We start from the raw sequence: 19489 nt of genomic DNA on the forward strand, positions 1-19489 counted from the left end.
GTTTGTTTTTTGATATTGAGTTGTATGAGTTGTTTATATATTTTGGACATTAACTTTTTATCAGACATATCCTTTGCAAATATTTTCTCCCATTCAGCAGGTTGTCTTTTTGTTTTGCTGATGGTTTCCTTTACTATGCAAAAACTTTTAATTAGGTCCCGTTTGTTTATTTTTGCTTTTGTTTCCTTTTCTATCTAAGCGAGGTTTTTGGGTTTTTTTTTTTTTCTATTTTATTTATTTATTTATCTTTGGCTGCGTTGGGTCTTTATTGCTGCATGCGGGCTTTCTCTACTTGTGGTGAGTGGGGGCTACTCTTCGTTGCGGTGCGCGGGCTTCTCATTGTGGTGGCTTCTCTTGCTGTGGAGCACGGACTCTAGGTGCGTGGGCTTCAATAGTTGCAGCACGTGGGCTCAGTAGTTGTGGCTCACGGGCTTAGTTGCTCCGCGGCATGTGGGATCTTCCTGGATCAGGGCACGAACCCGTGTCCCCTGCATTGGCAGGCAGATTCTTAACCACTGCACCACCAGGGAAGCCCTCTAAGGAAGATTTTAATGCCAAGTATCCATCTTTGGAGTGATTTGGGCTTTGGGAATGGATGTGTTTCTTTAATAAGAGGAACACGCACAGCGCCTGACATTTTCACCCTTTCTGCCTTTGTTGGTTTTTTTCATTCATAATTCGAAAATACTTCTTGAGCACCTCTGTTTTCTAGGTACTGTGCCAAACAATAATGAGATAGAAGCATTTAGTCTAGCAGGGGAAACAGACATTAAACAAATAATAGCACAAGTCACCATTTAAGAACAGTGGGAATAAATTTATAAAGACAAGGAGAGGGTGATAGGAGAGTGTGTTCCAAGGTAGGTCAGAGAAAGCTTCCATGAGGAAGAGACATTTAACCTATGACCTGAATGATAGTCAAAATTTAGCCAGGTTAGGACAGGTAAGGAAGATTTTTCAAGCCACAGAGAACGGCATTCATGAGAGGTCTGAGCAGAAAGAAGCCTGGAAAACTAGAGGAAGTGAAACAAGGGCAGTGGACTGTAGTATAGAGAAAGAATGGGGAGCATAACATGAGAGCCGTGGGCAGGAGTCAAATTGCAAAAGGATGTGCTAGCCCTGCTCAGGGCTTTAGAGTTGATGCCGGATCTATGGGCACCACTGGATCAGTTAATGCAGGGGAGGGATGGGACAGATTGCACTTTAAAGAGATCACCTTGGCTGCTGTGTGGATGCAGAAAAATAAGCAAATTGAAAAGAAGATCAGATAAAAATACAGCTATCCCTTGATTTATAATCATCTTCCTGCCTCAGTGGTAGCCTGTCCCAATAGTCCTGTAGAGGGCCAACCTCACGGGCATGGGATCTGGGCAGTTGCACAGGGCCTCTTCCTCAGAAGGGCCACACACTTAGTTTAATGCCCTGCTGTCTCCAACTTCAATTTTTTAATAATTTTTAATTTTGTACTGGGCTCACAAATTATGTATCTGGCCTTGGTCTCATGGTCTCGTGTGTGTGTGTGTGTGTGTGTGTGTGTGTGTGTGTGTGTGTGTGTGTATTATTTATTTATTTATTTATTGGCTGTACCACACAGCATGCGGGATCTTAGTTCCCTGACCAGGGATCGAACCCGTGGCCCCCTGCAGTGGAAGTACGGAGTCTTAACCACTGAACCACTGGGGAAGTCCTTCACGTATACAGTTTTGACCAGACAGGGCCATTTCTCCAAGAGCTAATGGGATTCTTTTGATACTCCTGGTTAAAGGTCAAAGGTCCCAGAGGTCTGCTAGTTTCTTGTGGCTGTTAGGCTTTAATGGCCTAGCAGCTTCCCGTCTAGTCCTTGATGCCCAGCTTCCCTGGGAACCTGAGGGTTCAGGGTTGCTGTAAAAGGGATTCTTATTGATGTGGAGACCTTTATCAAATAAAATATTCCGTGAATCTGTGGTTCTGGACTAAGCTGTGGAATTATACTTAGAAAGATGAATGGTTCTCAAACACCGCAGGTGTAGAGCCAGGCTCGTTGGAATCAACTGGGCTTCTTAGGAACACAGATTCCCAGATCAACGCCAGATCTATTGAATTAGAATCTTTGGGGCTGGAATCTGCGACTCTGCATCAGTAATAGTCTTCATGGATAATTTTGATATGCAGCCAGGATGGGGAATCATGACCACAGATGTGTGAAAGAAGGGTGTGTAGAAAATGGGTCACCAGAGCAGTGGTGCCACTAAGAGATGTCATAGGAGGCATTCAACACAGACATGACACCAGTCCAACAGGCTCAGATAGTTCATTTTGTCAAGAGAAAGTCCTTTTCCTGGTTGCGATTCACATTTACCAAGCTCATAGGAGACTGATGTTTAAAACAGAATACCGATTTATTGTTACGGTGAAACATACACCTGTCACAAGGTTGGAAGGTCTTATGCTGGAATGACCATAGCTTTTTCTCCCTGGAGGCAGATCTAAAGACAAAGTCCATTTATAATAGAAAGTTTCTTCGTGAGCACCGAAGTGGAGTTGTCTCAGCAAGTGGAGTTGTCGGGTACTTCTGTAAGTCACTTCAGCGCTCCCAGATTACAGCAAGGCTTTAAAAGGCAGCAGTATGTTACAGGTGGTTATTACTATCTGCAGAGAGTGTTTTTGTCTTTGTATCTACCAGTGCCCAAAGGTCATTTCAAATCCAGCCTTGTGGAGGCTTTGCTTCCTTCCAATGTGTTCGGTGAAATGCTGGCTACCTGGTTTGTTAAATTAACCCTGGGGGTGGCAGCTCAACGTCTCCAAAGCACCTTTCCTTCATTCCTGATCTTTAAAGAACTTTCCTCTTGTGCCATCTAGTGGCCAAAGCAGAGACTGCTAACTAAAGAAAAAACTGGCAAAGGCAAGCTGGGAGGGTGCTTTGTAATCAGCAGCAGGGGGTGACAGAGGTAATAATAAGAAGCTACAGTTCAAAACAACCCCTTGACATAGTCCGGACATAGTCTTTCCTTCACTCATTTACAAACATGTATTGTGCACTTACCATGTGGCAGCCTGCTCGGTGCTTTGGAGCTTGACGATGTGATAAATGCTGAAGCTACGCTGAGTGCCTGATGATAGGTAGAGAGCTCTAATGAACAGGAGGAGCATCAGCTGCGTCTTAGGAATGAGGAAACCTAAGCTCAGGGAGGCAATGGAATTCTAATCAGCTCATTCTTATTCCCTTTCTCCCTCTCACTCTTCCACCTCTCTTCTCCTGCCTGAAATATAAATCAAATATCTACATAGAATACCCTATGCTATGTGCTCTGGGGCATTTGAAACCTAATCAGATAGATATTCCCTGGGCTCTCATTTGTGTACACACTTATTCACAGTCTAGTCCATTTTGTCTGCTGACCTGGGACGTCACCTAATAATGCCAGATAAATATGTGCTCCATGTAAATGCATTTTCAGGCGACTAGAGTTTATTTCTTAAAACTCCAAAATATTTTTGAATTTTAATTATGCTGCATAGGAGTTTATCTCTGACATTACACACTGCCTTGCTTCTTCAATAAAATACAGCATCCAAAAAGCCTTAGTGCAGTTTTAATTTTCAATAACTTCGGAGGTAAAAATGTCACAAACTTACAAAAGAATCATTGGAAGTCTAATTATTTTACATTTGAGGACATGGAAGCTCAGGGACGTGATTTGCTTGAGCCAAGCAGACGGTAAATGATAGAAATAAGACTTTAAGCAAAGTTTTGAATTCTAATCTAGTGCTTTTTCTCTGGAGCTATTGACTAGGTAGAGAGGAAGATGAAAGAGGTCTAGATGTGATAGATGTTGGAAAAGCAAGAATGACAATCATCATAAAAACTAAATGCTAGCCATCTATATTTTCAAAAGTCTACTTGACCTAAAAATTTGCACTCAGAGAACATAGCTACCTCCAACCCATGGCCCCTCTCAACTTCGCAGTCAGAATCTAGTGTGTGGCTCACCTGGGACCTTCTGGAAAAATACTTCCATGTATTATCACAGAACAACTTCAAGATATTTTTTCCACCTGAACTAGGTTGAATAGAGTCTCCTTCCAAATTCATATCCTCTTAGAAACTCAGAATGTGAACTTCTTTGGAAATAAGGTCTTTGCAAATGTAATTAGTTAAGATGAGGTCATGGTAGATAAGGGTGGGCCTTAAATCCAATGACTGGTGTCCTTATAAGGAGGATATATGAAGACACAGAGATACGCAGAGAGAAGGCCATGTGAAGATGGAGACAGAGATTGAGGTGAGGCAGCTACAAGCCAAGGGATGCCAAGGATTGCTGGCCACCACCAGAAGCTAGGAGAAAGGTACGGGACAGATTCTCCCTCAGAGACTCTAGAAGGAACCGACCCTGCTAACACTGATTTCAGACTTCCAGTCTCCACAACTGTGAGAGGATAAATTTCTGTTGCTTTAAGTGGCCCAATTTGTGGTATTTTTGTTACAGCAGTACTAGAAAATGAATGTGCTATCTCTCTAACGCTTAGATAAAACAAGGCATGGCTTGGAGCAAACTGGGAGATAAGCAAAGCTCTACTTTGGATATACCTACCTCTACTTCCTTTGGGTACTTGCCCTTCTAGCTCTGGTTTTGGTTCCTGGCTCCTTTGCTAAGTATGGCTCCATGAAGAAAATGCCTGAGATGAAAGAAAATTCCTGTATGTGAAATTTGCTTCCATAAAAAATAAACACAAGTTTAAAAATAGCAACTGGTTGGCAGCCCCTGATATAGCCTTTTATATCTGCCCAATAAAATTCCTTGGAAGATACAGAAAAATATAAAGACCTACAAAAGAAATAAAAAAGCAGTGTAGCAGGGGGTAGTATTTTAAAGGTGTTTAAAGATTGTTTCTTCCCTCTCCCCTTCCCAAGAATTATTTGAACCCATTTCTCTTCCCCTTCATCATCCAGGGTTTCTAAAGGTAGTGACTCTCAGGGGATATACATCCTGAAAGAGTCAGATTCATCATTCTTGAGCTCTTTTGTAGACTTCTGTAAATTTATACCAAACTCCATTGGCTTAGAGCCAGGCATTGTGGGGAGAGCAAAGACCATTTTTAAAATTACAAAATATTGGGTTTGTGTATCAAGGGACTAAGAACCTAGAATTTACACCTCAGGCCAAAATATAGGAAAAAGAATGTAAAGAATGTGAGCAACTTTTCTACTTTTAAGGCAATAAAGAGTTGAAAGGCGGATTCCAAGGGGAGGTAACAAGAGAGTAGATGCTAGTGTGCCCCTGTGAAGGCCCTTCCCTTCCCCCAAACCATCTATCGGTGGAGAGACTGTAGACTCACACAGATAGAACTCCAAAGCTGAAAGTCTTGGGATCTGATTGCATAGTATGTCTCTGGGAGATTGTCAGATTCTTGGAGAGGCCACATGCCCTATATGACACTGAGCAGCAGCGTGCTGGAATAGTAGAGAACAGTTTCCAAGAAAGGTGGCTAACTGGACAAGCCAGGACTACCTTACAATTGAAGGCATATCAGGATGGTGCAAGGAAAATAGCCAAGAGTTTCCAAGACCCACAAATAGGATTAAGGTGGAAGAGTTGAGAGATGTTCAGTTGAAGGTCTCAGAGTTCTACCAAAGAGCACAGAGTGAACAGACTGCCAGCTGTGTGACTGGAGGCTTGGACAGGAGCAGTGAAGTAGCTGGTGCAGAGTCTGATGCCCAAGAACAGATGGGACAAGCCACACGTCAGTGGGGGACATTGAAGACAAATGAAAATATGTAGACCACTTGTTCCTTCCCCAAAGCTGGGACCTAAGACCCCTGGAACTTAGATGATTCCCAGAAAGAATGTGGGAAGAAGGCAACAAGGGAGAATCCAGAACTTGAATAAATATTTACTTCCCCAAAGATGAAGCTTTAAACAAGAAGTCGTTGAACTCCTTTTTATTGGCAAGATTGGATTTTCATCATTGGCAGATGTGGAGGCTTCTGAATTAATTTATCTTTCTAACAGAGAAATGAAGGAAAATAGGTTTCGTATGCTTGAGTCATGCCTGTAAATTATACATGCATTAAAATAAGACTGAAAGACAACCCAATACAAGAATTTGAGAGACTCATGACATCAGGTAGATAGAGCTAGATTTAGCAGTATTTAAACAGTTTTCACTGCAGGGCATAATCAGGCCTTGCATTAATTAAATAGAGAATGTTTAAAGATAGTTGGACATTTGTCCAACCAAATCCACCATCTGCCCCTGTATCATAGACCCAGGACACATAGAACCTTATTGCTGTCCTCCTATCCTCAACATCTTCAATCCGAGGGAAATGAGTATAGAAGGAGGGGGTGGTGGAGATGGTGGTGCCTTACATCATGGGCAGCTATTCCTCACAAGTTAAAGGTGTACAATGTGATGGTTTGACATATGTTATAGGTCAATTGTATCTCAGTAAGGCTGGAAAAAAAGAAAATAAAAAATAAATAAAAATAAAGAGAGCAAAAAAATAGGAGGAACCCTGAGAAAAGGCACAATGGGCAGCAGAAAATTCCATCTCTGTAACAAAGCTGTAGTAGATTAATGCAGGGTCAGATCACAGAGGGCTTCGTAAGCTATACTAGAGAATTTGGATTTTATTCTAATTGCCACAGGAAGCTATCAGAGAGATTTAAATAGAGTGACAGTGATCATACTTAATCTTGGAGAAACTCTCTATGTCTGATCTTCAGAGAATGAGTTACAGAGAGACAAGAGTTGGAGAAGAGAGATGGGTAAGGGAGACTGCTGCAATGGTGTAGGTGAGATGTGATGATGGCATGGACTGGAGTGTTGATGAAGATGCTAAGAAGTGGCTTGGATTTGAGAAATATATGTTGCACTTGCTGAGGATTGGCTGTAAGTGATGAGAGAAAGAGGATTTTGGCCTGAGCAACTGGGTATGGGGGGTACCATATATGGGGTTATCACTTAGTGACATGCACATGGCTTGTTTGGGGGGTGGATCAAGAGTTCTCCTTAGGATTAGTTAAATTTGATATGCTGAGGATGTTGCTGGATATCTGGGTCTTGAGCTTAGTGGGAAGATCAGTGTTGCAGGTACAGATTTTGGAGTTAGCAATATAGAGGTAGCATTCATAGTGACAGAACTGGACAAGACGAGATTGGGAGAAAGTGCCGATAGGGTAGAGAAGAAGGCTAAGGATGGGGTCCAGAGTATTCCAACATTTAGAGACTCAGCAGACAAGAAGGGGCCAACAAATGAAACAAAGGAGTGGCCAGTGAGGTAAAGGTAAGCCAGGGGAGCACGGTATCAGGGAAACCCAGGGAAAAGTAGGTGTAAAAAAGGAAGTAGCCAACTGGGTTAAAAGCTGTTAAGTGATTGGGTAATATGAGAGTAAGGAATTGACCATTGGTTTTGAGACCCTGATAAAAACTGAAGGAGTTTTTCATGAAGGTGGGTGGGGTGAGGAATGAAACCCAAAAATGTAGGTTGAGAAAAGAAGGTAAGAAAATAGAGACTGAGTATAGATAATTTTGAGGGATTTGGGTGTGAAAGGCTGCAGAGAAATGAAGTAGCTGGAGGCCAGTGTGGGAGTGAAAGACAGGTGTTTGCTTTAAAAATTTTTTTTAGATGAGTGATGTTAAAGCATGTATGTGAGCCAATGGGAACAGTCCAGTTGTGAAAGGGCAGTTGATAACACAAGAGAAAAGGGAAAACTATAGGGTCAAGTTCCTTGAGCAGGGATGAGATCCCATGTAAACATGGAAGAATGGGTCACAGCTAGGAGCTGGGACAATTATTCCGTCATATCAATAGAGGAGGAAAAGTGGGTTTTGAGTGGCTTTAGTGGTAGGAAGATGAGGTTAGTTTCATCTGATTCCTGAGTTTTGTTTTGTTTTTCACTCAGGAATGAGTCAAAGTCATCAGCAGAGATTGAGTGAGGAAATGTGTGGTCTGTTGAAAACGAAAAGTTCTGAAATATTTGTGTTGGAGAAAGAGAAAACAAATATCCTAGGGAAGTAGGGTAGGAGTGCTGGGCAGTGTTGAGTTGAGATTAGTCATCATGAATTTAAAGTAAGATGTTTAGCTCAGAGTAGGTAGATAGTTTGGTTAAGCAGATTGGAGGCTTAATCAGATGAAGAAACAGAGGGTAGGGCCAATAAGGGTGTTAGGAAGGAAATGATTCTCAAACTAGATCAAAGTTTCTAAGCTGGAGGTAAATGAGGACATACGGGGTGGGGGGGCAGTGTGGAGTAGTGATACGTGGTAGGGTCAGTGCAATGGCGGCCCCTGTGTGGTCAAGAGACGGTAGGGGCAGAGAATTGAGTCCATGAGCTGGGAGGGTTGGAGGTGGTGGATGGGAGGGGCATGACTGGAACTGAGATTTCAGAAGGTGTATGGTTATTGGTGATGATAAGATTTCGGGAGAACCATAAAAGTATGGATGGCTGGAGTGGAGTGAAGGGCATGTCCTCTCAACTGAATAGTAAAAAATCTGCAGGAACAGAGGATTGTTGAAATTTCCAAGTAGGAAAGAGTAAGAGTGAAGAGAGTGAAGCCAGCTGAGCACTAAAGCCCTTGATGAGCGGGGAGTGGTCAGGAGATAGCCAGATCACAGTAAAAGGAAGAGGTGTCTGATGGTCAAGTCTGATAGATAAAGGGGAAAGATACGTTTAGAAGTAGCATTCAGGGTAACAAACCACCTACTTAAACTACAGCTCTCAAGTATGTGGGTGTATTAGTTTCTTGTAGCTGCTGTAACAAATTAATACAAACTCTGTGGCTTGAAACAACAGAAACTTATTCTCTCACAGTTCTAGAGGTCAGAAGTCCAAAGTCAGTATTACTGAGCCAAAATCAAGGTATTGGCAAGGCTGTGCTCCCTCTAGAGATTCTAGGGAGGTTCTGTTGTCCCTTGTCTCTTTTTTTTTTTTGGAGGTTCTTGGCACTCCTTGGCTTGTGTTTTACATCTCTTCAATCTTCAAAGCCAGCATCTTCAAATCTCTCTCTGCTCTATCTTCACATTGCCTTCTCCTCTGTGTGTGTGTTAAATCTCTTTTTGCCTCACTCTTAGAAGTGTACATTTGATTGCATTTTGAACCGACACAGATAATCCAGGATAATCTCCCCATCTCAAGATCTTGAATTTAATGGCATCTGCAAAAACTGCCATATAAGATAACATTCCAGGAATTAGAATGTGGAGCTCTTCTTGGAAGGTCATTTTTCAACCTACCACATGGAGTATGGAAAAAAAAAAATCAGCTTTTATCTGAGAGAGCTGGTGGGGAACCAGAGTCTTCAGAATGGTCATTTTTCAATTAAAATAGTACTAGTTAGTAATAGTGATAATTTTTACTTTTTTATTTTGTATCTGGCTGGGACCTTTATTATGTCAGAAATAAGCATTCTAGGTGAATTGAGGTGGTAAGAATAATTATTTCTGGATTACTGTAATAAATCTTGTCAAAACACCAACTATCTTGATAATCATACACTTATTTCATTCATAAGAACTTCCAAAAATAACTCTTCTGTATCAAAAAGCTTACAAATGGCACAAGAGAGTTAAATAATGGTCTATGGAGGAGAGGAGGAAAATTCTGCTAGGGGAAACTCTAATGAGGCATTTTCTCCATTATATTTTTGATTGATATAGTTCATGAAAAAAACCTCACTTTGCCTTCCGTTTTTTAGTGATTCCTCTGAGAGGGAATGCAAGAAACCAAATCTGAGGGGAAAAACTGCTTTCATAATCTCAAATGTAAACCACAAACAGGCTTTAAAGCTTGAACAGATGAGAAAGGCAAGAATGTTTTCCTTTAAACATTTCAATAAATTTACAAAAATATTCAGCAATTATGAACATACTGTTTGAATACTTAAAAATGCAACAATTTTCATGCTTTGAGTATTTTTTCTTGAGTGTTTTAAGGATATTTTGTTCTAGACGATTCAAAAGTAAGACTCACATGCACACATACTATATAACAGGAATTCTCCATATGATTGGCATTGTGGACCCTCCTAACAGTGTCAAACAATGGGAAGCCAAACATGATCACATATATACTATAAGGACAGCCTTGACAATCACCTATGTCTTTGTTTTCTGCTCAGTGCTTCTGCTAAGTTCAGCAGATGTACAGCCATGACTTGCTTCCAAATGTCCAACCCCCCTCACTGACTCACCACAATTACTAAGTTCTTAGTTCTCAGCATTCAAAGAAAGACTGCAGGTGACCTTTTACTTCTCTCTGGTCCCTTTACCAAACCCCTATGTCACTTGTGACATTACTTGTTAATAGTCCACATTCAAAAAAATAAAAGGAGGTACACAAGTTTGTTAAGTTTCACCTAACCAAATAAATTTAAAAATAGATAAAATACTTAAATTCCTGCAACACAAACCTTGGTTTTCACACTCATTAGAACATTTTAGAATTACTCAAACATGAGAATTGAAAATGTGTGTGCTATTTGGAATAGAACTACTGAATTTATTCTGCAGAAGAAAAAGCAGACCTGAAACATCACATTACTGGAACACTTGAAATATGCTGATAAGTTCTTATCTTCTAAACTTCAATGAAAGCTGCTTGCACAAACTATTTAACAAATATCTGCCCCTATTAAACAAGCCAGATATCTGATGTATTAAGGAAGTCAGAAGCTGAGTCACTTCACTTCTTTCTGTTGCCTCCAGTTGCTAGAATACTGGCAACTCACATAAATATGTATAATGTATCCATGTAGATTCCCAGCATTGAATTGATGGGATCACATTTTTGAACTCCATACACTGGTCCTCTTCTGCACGCTTGATTACTTTCTGTGTGTCATACAGAAGAAACATGCTGAAAAGAACTAATCCACCATAAATTGCCACTGAGTACAGAGTGGCACCAGTCACAGTGGTAGGTGGAAGAAACATAGATCCCAGTGAGGACAAAAAGATGAGACCCAGGCCCACGCTCAGAGGTATTCCCATGTTCAGAAACTTCTCGCTGGGCGCACACATGGCCACGGTGGAGAGGCCTCCCACAATGCCAGCCGTGTACCATGCAGCTCTGATGAGAAGAGGTCCCCCTAATATCATCAGAGGAGCCACCACTGCACCCATCACACCAGAATGTAATAACCAAGCAAGATGCTTTGGGCCTGGGCTCCTGCCATATGATATCGACTGTACCAGCATTCCAGCTCCAATCATGGCTGCATGACAACTGGTGCAATCAAAGGTTGCACCAATTGTCACCCAAGAGCCTCTCATCATCAACTTCACGAGAGCAGGAGTTCTGCTCACTGCCAGGGCAGACAAAGCTGTTAAGCCAATACTTCCTTCTAAGTTCATATAGGTGGAATGAATTCTATCCTTCACATACTGAGGCCAAATTATAGCCTTTTCAATAGTGCCAATCTCATTAGACATTTCCAAGCCACAGTAGCACAGAACACCAAAACCAACAGCAGCCCCTCTAGCAATAAAACATCTCAACTGATCAATTTTAAATATTTTTTCCAATGATGGTTCCAAAGCTGCCTCTTTTGAGTCCTTGGCCAGTTTTCCCATGCCAGATCCCAATTCTTGTCTTGGTGGCATATTCCCTGCTGGGTGTGAAGAGCCATCGATTCTTCGTGATGGAATTCTTCACAACAGGGGAGGCCTTGGTGAAAGCTGGGAGGAAAACCCTGGAAGGTAGCGTCCAGAGACAATACAAGTCTTGTGGCCAGTATGGTGGTGCACCTGGTTTACCAAGCAGATCTGAAATGCGCAGTTCGCGTTCCGGGCGGCGAAAGGCAACCAGGCGCACTTCCCCCGCCCTCCGCCCACCTCTTACTCGATAATTTTTACTTAATAAAAATTGTGTTGAGCTAACCTCTCAGAGTATATGAACAAAAATCAGGGAAGGAAAAGATGAGTAGAACTATGCTAAAGTCTTCATCTTAAATAAGAAAAACTCAAGGTACAACTTCTTAACGTCAGCAATTAGAAAACAATTTTGTAGCTTGCTTTCAAAAGTATTGACAAGAACTGTTGCACCATGCTAGCTACCCACTTTTAGGGTTAGCAAATTTTATCACTTTCCTGGTCTGCCTTCCTCTCTTCTGCTCTCTTTTCCTTTTCTGGTTAGAAATGTTTCACATGCATGATGACATTTTATATTTCTTTATCCGAATATGATACCATCTGGAGGCATTCTGCATTCCTTTTGGCTTTGGACTTTTTATAACCTGTGATCAGAATATAGATGGTTAAAGATGCCTACTTTATCCAGTTTCCTATGTAGGATTTATGTAATGTTAGTGCTCATTTATTTTGATGTGGAGATTGAACTTAGGAGGCTATGCATGGATTTAAGCTGTACACTTGGCTCCAGGATACAGAGAATGCTCAATGCAACTGAAACCTTGATAGTGCTGATTGGCAGGATGCCAAAGGCAATCTAGAGGGAGTTATAAGCACCAGATGGAATAACAGAAATTCCTGGTGGTTCTACATTCGAAACATCAAGAATCTAAACCTTTCTTACTAACTTCACTGCTTCTACTTTACTGTTACCGTCTAACCTGACAATTGTAACTAGTTGACCTACTCACTCACCCTTCCCCACTCCCTTACCCAGTCTATTCTCAACACAATAATCTGAGTGGAGCCTTTAAAAACAAATCAGACCATGCTCAAAACCTTCTAGTGAGATATATGCGCTCTTGATACTATGTATAAAATAGATAACTAATGAGAACATACTGTATAGCACAGGGAACTCTACTTAATGCACTGTGGTGACCTAAATGGGAAGGACATCCAAAAAACAGGGGATATATGTATATGTATAACTGATTCATTTTGCTGTACAGTAGAAACTAACACAACATTGTAAAGCAACTATACTCCAATAAAAATTAATTAAAAAAAACCTTCTAGTGACTTCTCATTTCACTCCAGCAAAAACCAACGTCCCTACAATGACAGCAAGGCACCACACAGGGGACCTGACCTACCTCTCCTCTCATTTCCAAACACTGTCTCCCTCACCTGTTCTGCTCCAGCCACATTGATGTTCCTAGTCACTCCCAGCTCAGAATCTTAGCACTTGACGTTCTGTTGGCCCGAAATGTTCTTCCTCCAATTATCCGCATGGCTTATTCCCTGACTTCCTCAAGTCACTGCTACAATGTGACCCTAGGAGAGGGGCTTCCCATGACCACCCCTTATAAGGTAGTCATCCCCCTGCCCAGGGGGCTCCACTTCTCCCTTATTCTTCTTTCTTATTCTCCATGGCACTTGTGCACATCTGACTCACTCCAAGTGCTGTCATGTATTTTGTTAGATTATGGCACCCCTATTAGAATGCAAGCTTCACCAGGGCAGGCAGGTTGTTCCGTGTGCGGCTGGATCCAGGCACACTGCCCAGAATATGGCACAGGAAGCGTTGAGTATGTATCTGGGGATGGTCACCACAAGTACACCTCTTGGCTTTCTTGGTAAAGTCTCAAACTCTTTATTATGAGATAATGGTCATGAAAAGAGTCCTCCATGACAGGGGACTGGAGAAAATATTATAATGAGGAGAAAGATCCTAGCTTGGTGTTGTGGGTTGAATTGACTGTGTCCCCCCAAATTCATATGATGAAACTCCAACCCCCAGTACTTCAGAATGTGACTGTGTTTGGAGAAAGGGCCCTTAGAGAGGTGATTAAACTAAAATGAGGTCATGAGGGTGGGCCCTCATCCAATATGGCTGTTGTGTTTATAAGAGGAAATTTGGACACACGGGGAGACACCATGGATGTGCACACAGGGGAAAGGCCATGTGAGGACTCAGTAAGAAGGCGGCCATCTGTAAGCCAAGGAGAGAGGCCTCAGGAGAAACCAAACCTGCCAAGCCCTTGGTCTTGAACTTCTGGCCTCCAGAATTGTGAGAAGAAAAATTCTGTGGTTTAAATCACCCAGTCTGTGGTATTTTGTTACGGCAACCCTAGCAAATGAATATACCTAGCTTCAGGGAAAACTGATATTTTGAGTTGGACTTACAAATGCCTGGCTCTACTTGTATATATGAAGCCAAATGGAAACATAAGCTCATTAAAGGTTTCTAAAGGTCCAGTGGTTCTAGAGTTCATGATTACTAAGAAAGAAAGGTGTCCTACTAGTAGCAATTGTATAGAGCTAAGTTACTTCAATCCTGGAATAATGAAGGCTCCTCTTAGGGGCAGACCACAACTATCACTGTCATCACCATTGATACCAATGCTGCCCTACCATGTGCCAGGTCCTCTTCCAATGGTTCCCATGCGTGCATTGAGTCATACAATCCTCACAATAGCTCTGTGAAAGTTTATCACCTCATTTTACAGATGCGAAAACTGAGAGACAGGTTGACAAAGTTGCCCAAGGTCATATGTTTTAAGTGGCAGAGCCAAGGTTTGAATTAGGCAGTGTCTCTGGAGCCCGTGCTTTTAACTCCTGCACTCCACCTCCTTTTATATATCTTCCCCTGCCTGCAAAAGGCTTTTTCCTGCACATTTAGATTTGCTAGTCGCTGGCCTACAAGGACAAGTTCTTAGCTTAGCCTTCTATTGGCACAAACCTACCTTTCCAGCTTTATTTTTATTATTCTCATACATTTAGAAAAATTGTATCATCTTGTCTATCAACTTTTCCTTGCTCACCTCCCCCACCCCCATGTCCCTGCTTTCTTGGTCTTTGCCGTTTTTTAATTTTTTAGGTCATTCTAGTTTCCTATAGTGCCTTCTGTCCTCATTCTTACCTATTATCCTTATCTAGAATCTACTCTTTTTTTTTTTTTTTAAATTTTTATTTATTTATTTATTTATTTATTTATTTATTTATTTGGCTGTGTTGGGTCTTCGTTTCTGTGCGAGGGCTTTCTCTAGCTGCGGCAAGCGGGGGCCACTCTTCATCGCGGTGCGCGGGCCTCTCACTATCGTGGCCTCTCTTGTTGCGGAGCACGGGCTCCAGACGCACAGGCTCAGTAGTTGTGGCTCACGGGCCTAGTTGCTCCGCGGCATGTGGGATCTTCCCAGACCAGGGCTCGAACCCGTGTCCCCTGCATTAGCAGGCAGATTCTCAACCACTGCGCCACCAGGGAAGCCCTAGAATCTACTCTTGAAGACCAAATCCAAATCTTACCTCCGCCATAAGATCTTACATTAACTCTCCCTCCTGAAAATTTCATTGTACACACAACTAATTTGAGAATTAATCATGTATTTTTTAATTGAAATTTTTCTATCTTTGGCTCAATATTCTGTATAAATATCCTTTTTTTTGTACACTTTATTTTATTTTTTTTAACATCTTTATTGGAGTATAACTGCTTTACAATGGTGTGCTAGTTTCTGCCCTATAACAAAGTGAATCAGCCATACATATATAAATATTCTTAAGGCTTTACTTTTCACCAGTTTTATGTCTCATCTTCAAAATAGATTTAATTCATTGAGGGCAGGGATAAACTATCTACTCCATATGATACTTTGAACATAACGAAAATAGAGATTTATTGATGTTCTTTGATTTGGAAAAACAGTCAAAACAGAAGAAGGAAATAATAAATGTGGTCATTCTAGTTAACAGCTAGCACCATGCTGAATGCATTATATACACTAGCTCATTTATTCCCTACAATATATAAGTACTATCTATAAGTACTATCATTATCACTATTTTATAGATGAGGGAAATATGTATCTTAGAGGTACTACGTAGTTTGTCCAAAGTGACACAACTTGTAAATGTTAGTGCTAGCATTTAGAAGTGTTGTGATGGATTAATATGAGGGATTTATAATAATGAGGGATTTAAATAGCATGAGTTACCAGAAGGGAGAACACAAATTGACCTCCAAAGTTCTGGTAGCCACAGCCTAGAACTTGGTTGTTCACCAAATTCTGTGTTCTTCTTGGGCACGCGGCTGGACCACTGCAGTTAGGTGTGGATTTATGCCTGAGCCCTAGCCAGTGGGACTTGAGCACAAAGGATGGAGGCCATCTCTGGTCTTGTCTCTTCCAGGACTGGGCAAGGATGCTGCTGCTTTGACCCTGAAGAATGGCAGAGCCACAAGATGGAAGAAACCTGGGCCCCTGAATCACCATGTGGAGCACTGGCTGCTGAGTGGGGACAACACCTTGAGACTGTGACATGAGCAAGAAAAGAGCTTATTGGAGGGGCCTACTTGTTACTGCAGCCTCATTTACCTAACTGCTACATTCTAGTAATTGTCAAGGCAGTCAGAAAGCTCTCAACCCTCCTGGCACTGAACCAAGTATTTGCTGAGGAATGTGAAAGCCGTCTTATAACACCTCTCACTCATCAGTTAGCTGCCTCTATTTCACAGGTAGTGGGGTGATACCAGTAGTGCTTGTTCAATCAACGGTGGCCTATGATCTATTGTGCCACAAACAGTTTTAGGTAAAATGAAACAAACTGGCAAATAATACCTCTTATAGTTATGAGGAGTAGACATTTCCCATCTACCCCTAAATTAGAAATTCCCTGATCCAGGCACACCAGGTTCTAAGGTTTCTGAATTTAAATGACCCAAATACAACAAATACTTTATAGAACAATTGAGAATTTATAAGGCTCCATAAAAATTCAAATTACAGTACTTCTTGTTACCTTAGTCAGTAGTTCAAACCTAAAGACTTTTGAAAATATCTGGAGGATTGATACAATTTACGAAAAACATTTAGATGAGTGACAGAGTCAGACATTTCTGTTACAATGACGAGCTGGAGGGAGACAGTTTTGGCCAGTTACCATCTCTCCCTCTCTCTCTCTCTCTCTCCATCATTTTCCCCCTTTTTCATTCATCAAGCACCTATCTGATGTCAAGAGCTGCCCTCTGTTAAGCACTTTTAGGCATTTCACCCATTTAATCACCCAGCTCTGTGGGACTCAGGAGAGCAGTGCTCTCTTCTGAATATGGACTCAACCTTGATTCCAGCCTTGGAAGGAACTTGAGAATTTCCTGTCCGCTCTCTCCCTCTCACACTCCTTTCTTCTTTTCTCTCTTCTCATTATCTAGTAGTTTATTGATTCTCAGGCCCAGGGCCAGATTCTGGCTTGGCGTCATTTTCTTCCTCAGTGCAGGCGGCTGCAGTCTCCCTCCCTGACAGTAGAGGGCGCCAGAAGACCACAACCCCGTGTAAATCGGGTTTATGGTCCAATTTTCCTTCTCACATGGAACAGGAAATGGACAAGTGGTTTTGGATGATAATGGAGTTTTCTCATTTTCCATTTCTTTATATCACCAGTGACATTTTTTGGCAGCAGCTGAGAAAATAGACTAATTTTTCCCACGACCTCTCACAGTTTGCATCAATCTCCCTTCTCTCCCCTCTTCATACTCTGTCTTCTCCATTTACAGAAACTGTTTTCGCTTCATGATTCACTTGCTAGATTATCTGTGGGGAATGTCCAAATCCCCAGACACCACAAATTTCAAGGATCCCTCCTCTACTCACCTGAGTTCGCTGGCTCACTTCAGCTCATTGTATTGAAAGCCTGAAAAATGAAATCATTTGTGAAGAAGCTATCCTCTGGATGTTGTAATAAACTCAAAGTGTCTTTTGGTTGATGTGTGATTTGGCAGATTCGTAGATTAAAATGGTGGTGGGAGTGTGTTGCAGGGAAGGATTGGGATTCTGCTACATTTACATTATTTACCATCTCCAATAGGCTTTTTATTGCCAAAAAACATGAGAGGCCGAGAAAAGGAAAATTGTCTGGGCCATTATCTCTGGTGCTGTGGAAAATTCAGAGACCAAAGCTGCCACAGCCAGAAATGACATTTTTCTGCTGGTAGGGATTCTCTGGTTTATTCAGAGCCATCAACTCCTGCGAATGTGGTCCAAGTACAAACATTTTGTATTCGGCCAGGATGCAATGAGCCATATTTTTTCAGAAGACAGGGAATGTCAGAGAAAGGAGAGACGAAGGTCATTTAGTGCAGTTCACTAACTTTATAAACAGCTCAGAGGCCTAAGGGCACTCAGCCTGTTGGGTCTCAATTCTCCTCAGTCTGTGGTTCTTTCTCCCACATCTTGTCTTATTGTTGACTAAGGTAACCTGTCAGGGAGATTGTATTTTCTTAGATTTGCCTGAGGATGAAGGCAGGCAATTCTTATTTATTTATTTATTATTTTTATTGAAGTATAGTTGATTTACAATGTTGTGTTAATTTCTACTGTACAGTAAAGTGATTCAGTTATACATATATATACTTTTTAAAAATATTCTTTTCCATTACGGTTTATCATAGGATATTGAATATAGTTCTCTGAGCTATACAGTAAGACCTTGTTTATCCATGCTATATATAATAGCTTACATCTGCTAACTTCAACCTCCCACTCCATTCCTCCCCAACCCTCTCCCCCTTGGCAACCACCAGTCTGTTCTTTATGTCTGTGGGTCTGTTTCTGTTTTGCAGATAGGTTCATTGGCGCCATATTTTAGATTCCACATATAAGTGATATCATATGGTATTTGTCTTTCTGACTTACTTCACTTAGTATGATAATCTCTAGTTGTATCCATGTTGCTACAAATGGCATAATTTCATTCTTTTTAATGGCTGAGTAGTATTCCATTGTATATATATATACATCTTTATCCATTCATCTGTCAATGGACATTTAGGTTGTTTCCATGTCTTGGCTATTGTGAATAGTGCTGCTGTGAACATAGGGGTGCATGTATCTTTTTGAATTATAGTTTTGCCTGGATATATGCCCAGGAGTGGGATTGCTGGATCATATGGTAATTCTATTTTTAGTTTTCTGAGGAAACTCCATAGTGTTTTCCACAGTGACTGCACCAACTTACATTCCTACCAACAGTGTAGAAGGATTCCCTTTTCTCCACACCCTATCCAACATTAGTTACCTGTAGACTTTTTAATGATGGCCATTCTGACTGGTGTGAGGTGGTACCTCATTGCAGTTTTGATTTACATTTCTCTAATAATTAGTGATGTCTATCAGCTTTTCGTGTGCCTATTGGCCATCTGTATATATCTTCTTTGGAAAATGTCTATTTAGGTCTTCTGCTCATTTTTCAATTGAGTTGTTTGTTATTTTGTTTTTGAATTGTAGCTACAGGCTGACCGCATTGTCCTCCCCCAGGCCGCCTCAGCATCACACTGAGAGGTCGTCCCTGAGCCTGTGGTTCCTCTAGTGGGAAAAGAGAGCCTGAGGGGACATCCAGACTCCACACCCCAGGTGTTGTGGGTCACTTCTTGGGAGCCCCGTGGGGATTGTAGGGACTCTGTGGGGCTTGACCACAGGGAATCTGCGACAGAGAAGGGGGAGGGGCTTGCAAAAACCAGCACTGGGGTCTTGGCAGACCCAGTCCCTACGTGCAGAGACCAAGTCCTGTCTGCAGAACCAAATCGGCGGCACAGTCTGATCAGGGAAGCATAGTCTGGCCCACTGCTGAGTGTAGTTCCAGAATATTATTCAGCACTAAAAAGAAAT

General features: G+C 41.6%; 1 pseudogene; it reads right to left on the reverse strand.

Moving 5' to 3' along the window:
* Positions 1 to 10662: 10662 nt before the first annotated feature.
* On the reverse strand, positions 10663 to 18924 carry LOC118887349 (annotated as a pseudogene).
* Positions 18925 to 19489: the final 565 nt, after the last annotated feature.

Source organism: Balaenoptera musculus, chromosome 20 (assembly GCF_009873245.2).
Source record: "Balaenoptera musculus isolate JJ_BM4_2016_0621 chromosome 20, mBalMus1.pri.v3, whole genome shotgun sequence".
NCBI classification, from domain to species: Eukaryota; Metazoa; Chordata; class Mammalia; order Artiodactyla; family Balaenopteridae; genus Balaenoptera; species Balaenoptera musculus.